This window comes from Physeter macrocephalus, chromosome 12 (assembly GCF_002837175.3).
Source record: "Physeter macrocephalus isolate SW-GA chromosome 12, ASM283717v5, whole genome shotgun sequence".
NCBI lineage: Eukaryota > Metazoa > Chordata > Mammalia > Artiodactyla > Physeteridae > Physeter > Physeter macrocephalus.
The window spans coordinates 90,460,720-90,464,853 of NC_041225.1; the positions used below are offsets into that span (position 1 = coordinate 90,460,720).

The 4,134-nt window shown below is 40.6% G+C and overlaps 1 protein-coding gene, 1 long non-coding RNA gene and 1 pseudogene across 2 annotated transcripts in view; 1 reads left to right on the forward strand and 2 right to left on the reverse strand.

Annotated features, from left to right (window-relative positions):
• The window catches only part of LOC114487314 (uncharacterized), a 4,277-nt gene extending 2,695 nt beyond the window's left edge, over nucleotides 1–1,582 (forward strand). Inside the window, exon 3 of the long non-coding RNA XR_003682301.2 lies at nucleotides 221–1,582. This is a non-coding gene — a long non-coding RNA (uncharacterized lncRNA). The remainder of the gene's footprint in view (nucleotides 1–220) is intronic.
• LOC102991361 (centrosomal protein of 78 kDa-like) overlaps nucleotides 1–4,134 on the reverse strand; it is a 223,386-nt pseudogene that overhangs the window by 86,404 nt on the left and 132,848 nt on the right.
• Nucleotides 1–4,134, reverse strand: part of LOC112062656 (RNA/RNP complex-1-interacting phosphatase-like) — a 34,288-nt gene that overhangs the window by 2,461 nt on the left and 27,693 nt on the right. The window lies entirely within an intron of this gene.

Here is a 4,134-nt window from a genome sequence, read left to right on the forward strand (position 1 = left end):
TTTTTTTGTGGTACGCGGGCCCCTCACTGCTGCGGCCTCTCCCGCCGCGGAGCACAGGCTCCGGACACGCAGGCCCAGTGGCCATGGCCCACGGGCCCAGCCGCTCCGCGGCACGTGGGATCCCCCCGGACCAGGGCACAAACCCGCGTCCCCCGCATCGGCAGGCGCACTCCCAACCACCGCGCCACCAGGGAAGCCCGGTGTATTACTTTTGTTTAAGAAAATGTTCACAGAATCAGAACATTTACCAGAGAGGCCATATTCCTCCTCCTGGTCCCCACGGAGAGGACCGTTTACACAGGAGGTACTCTTGGAATGTAAAGCCGAATGCCAGTCAAGCAGCACAGAACAGAAGGTAGTATCCTGGCAGTTACTACAGACTACCCTATCCGACCTATTATAGATGGACCAAGTGACACAAGCCTACCGTGGAAATCTATCTAGAGACAGAACAGGACAGAAGACAGCCAGAGTGACTTGTTATAAGATCAGGTCAAATGAGGTTTATAATCTATTTTAGTGCTCCCTTATGTGTTCGAGCTTCAGGAAAAATTATATTGATACTTAGCTCCACTGATAAATTTGCAGTATTTACAACAGTGAAGGAAATAATGTCATTCCGGTCTTAAATTTTTTTAAAGGAGGATGATATTTTAGAACTGATAAAAAGTAATAAAGAGCATCCCTTGTAAATTATTTTTAAAAATTCTATCTTCCTCTTCTGGTGTATTTCCTTCTGAATAGACTTGTAATGTTAGTGTGTGTGTGTGTGTGTGTGTGTTTGTGTGTGTATGTGTGCCGAAAATTTTTAGTGTTTTTGTCATGTTCTGTTATTACCCAATCATCAGGGTATCTTCATCCCCCCCAAAAAAACTGTTCAAGATTTCTATTAAAATCTACCTAGGAGATAATCTCTTTAGAACCTAATCACTATTTGTAATTAGTTGTAGTATTTTTGTGGTTAGACATTTCTTTCTTTCTTTTGGCAGTCTATTGTTGGATTTGACCAATTTCCTTTCACTGAATTGTCAGATATGCCATCTAACACTGGATAAACTTTTAGGGATTGATTGTCAATTGAGCAGGAGAGACCAATTGACAAACGTAAATGCTAAATGCTGGGTAATTTACCTGACAGGGTAATTGTTATCAACTGGGTGGAGCTACTCAGAAAACTTGAAAACGTCTATAGACTATAAAGGTTGCTTGATGAACAGAATAGGGTGCGACATTTAAAGCCTGGAATATCTGGGGAGACTTGCATGGCTCCTTGTGTTGTTGCTTCTTTGGTGAACATAACCTGCTGCAGTCTTTCTCCACTTGCCTCTCACAGCGGAATGGTTCCTTGACCTTGACTTTTTCTAAGTTGCCTCTTCTGCTAGTTTACCTCTGGAACACACAGCTGGATCACGTGGGAGGTGTTCATTACTTTTAGTTGCAGAGGAAGCCAGAAACCTTTGTTTGCTCAAGAAAGGGTCTAACTGTCATGACATCAAAAGCCTTGGTAAATATTTGATGAATACTTGGGCAAATTGGCTTCATTGTTTAAGTCTCTGATTTTGAAGCGTTGTATCAAGGAAAGTCTGATTTTGAAGCGTTGTATCATGGAAAGTCTGATACTGCATATGAGAGTTGTTTTCTCTGTTCTGTGTTATAAATGAACATCCTGTGGAAGCTGACCCTGAGGAAGTGCTCTAACTCAGCTACTCCCTGGTCTGTGTCTGATGAGCTCAGTCAGGTTGCTACCTTTCATCTAGGTGGTGGCTCAGAAAGTTTTTTTCTGCCCGCCACATTTAACAGAGATACAAGAGTTCTTCTTGCCAGAAGGCTGCTCTGTGGAATTGTTCCTTCACATACATCGTGAACTCTCCCTTGGAAAGATACTGGAGCAGCAAGACAACTGGTGAGGCAAAAATAGAGCCACAGGGACAGGCATGGGAGTCCAGTTAATCTAATAGTTTTAAGGAGTTCCTTGGCAAGCAGTTTCTAAGGAGGACATTGCCAGCAGAAGTGTCATCTTAAGCACTGCCACCTTTGAAAACCTTCTTTGATCGTGTTGTCCTCTCTGTCCCCATCCCATTTCATTTATCAACACAGCTTATTGAAAACCAGTCTCCTTTTGCTATCTCGTGTCTCATTTATTCTTCAGCACACTGTGTTTCCAGCTTCTGCTCACATCACACCATTGAAAGTCCTCTGGCTAAAGGGATGAGCAACCATTTTTAAAAGTCTTTAGTGGTCTGTTTAAGCGTTTAAATTTTTTATTTTTATTAAAAAAAACACAGGTTAAGTATTGGGTTGGCCAAAAAGTTAGTTTGGGTTTTTCTGCAGGATGTTACGGAAAACCCAAACGAACTTTTTGGCCAACCCAATAGTTTAAAATTCAAATAGTTCTACCGAGATTTCTGTGAAAAAGAGTAGTCTTCCCGTCAGCACCCCTGCCCTATCCCCTGATTGTCACTTCCCAAGGGCAATCACTTTAAGTATTTTTGCATTATTATCTACCCAAAGGCAACCACTTTAAGTATTTTAGCATTATTTCCTAATATTTGCCTCCATATTTAAATGCTAGGCTTATATTACCACGTCTTGATTTTTGTTTCTTATACTATCTATTGACTTCCTACTCTGGAAGATGAGAATTTAGCTCTTTCACATCATCTGTCCACATACACACTTCTGTTCCCCTCATCTTTTCAGGATAGTTATTTCCCAACTTTTGGTTAAATCAGTATTCTAAGTTTATGTTATTTGCTAGGTAAGTATCATTCACCTCTGAACCATCGTGTACGAGTATGTCTCCATTCTTACACCACTTTGTCCCCTTTCATTTTGTTTGCATCTTTTCCTATGAACCTATCACTAATTCATCCTCCAAATCTCTAACACCACTGTAACATTTCTCAGTGTGGATAGGGTAAACACATCAGATTCTTTTTTGTTTGAAATCTTTCCTGGATTGATTAGACTTGTTCTTGACCTGTTCTAGGTTGGGCACTGTTTTTAGTTTGCCAGGGCTGCCATAAAAAAGTACTACAGACTGGGTGGCTTAAATAACAGATGTTTATTTTCTCACAGTACTGGAGGCCAGAAGTCCAAGATCAAGGTGTTGGCAGGGCTGGTTTCTTCTGAGGCCTCTCTCCTTGACTTGTAAATGGCCACCTTCTCCCTTGGTCTTCACATGGTCTTCCCTCTGTGTCTACGTCCAGATTTCCTTTTCTTATAAGGATACCAGTCATATTGGATTAGTGCCCACCCTAATGACCTCATCTAAACTTACCTCTTTAAAGATGCCATCTCCAAGCACAGTCACATTCTGAAGTCCAGGTGGTTAGGACAACTTCAACATATGACTTTTGCAGGAGCACAGCTCAACATGTGACAGGCACGTTGGTTGTTCTCTACACCTGGGCCGTAGCTCTTGCCCTGAGATTTCTCTTTGCCTTCACCCTGGTCCTTTCTTATGCCCCTCTTCTGTTTCCTCGATCCACAGCTGCTGCGTTCATGGTTTACTTCCCTGTTTGGTGGAGCATATCCTTCCATGGTTTCCCAAGGATTAATGGGATGTAAATTTTTTGAGGCTTTTGCATGTCTGAAATGGGTTTATTTTATTCTTCCACTGCATTGATAGTTTGATAGACTGTACAGTTGTAGGTAAGCACTTTAAAATGCATTTATTCATTATTTTCCAGAGTTCATTGTTGCTGTTTGAAGCCTTGTGCTATTCTGATTCCAGAACTTTTATTTGTGACCTGTAATTTTTCTTTCTGCAAGCTTTAGGATCTTTGTTTCAGGTGTCCTGAAAGTTCATGATATGACTTAGCGTGGGTATTTTTTAAATTCATAATGCTAGATACTAAGTGAGGTCTGCCAGTCTGGCAGGCTATATGCATCAGTTCTGGGAAATTTTCTTTTCACTTTATCTTCTCTATTTTCTTTTTGGGGAACTTCTATTAGTTGACTATTGGATTTTCTGAAATGTACCTCTAAGTTAATTATATTTTTTTTTTTATTTTCCATTTTTTTTAACATATTTATTGGAGTATAACTGTTTTACAATAGTGTGTTAGTTTCTCCTTTACAACAAAGTGAATCAGTTATACATATACATATGTTCCCATATCTATTCCCTCT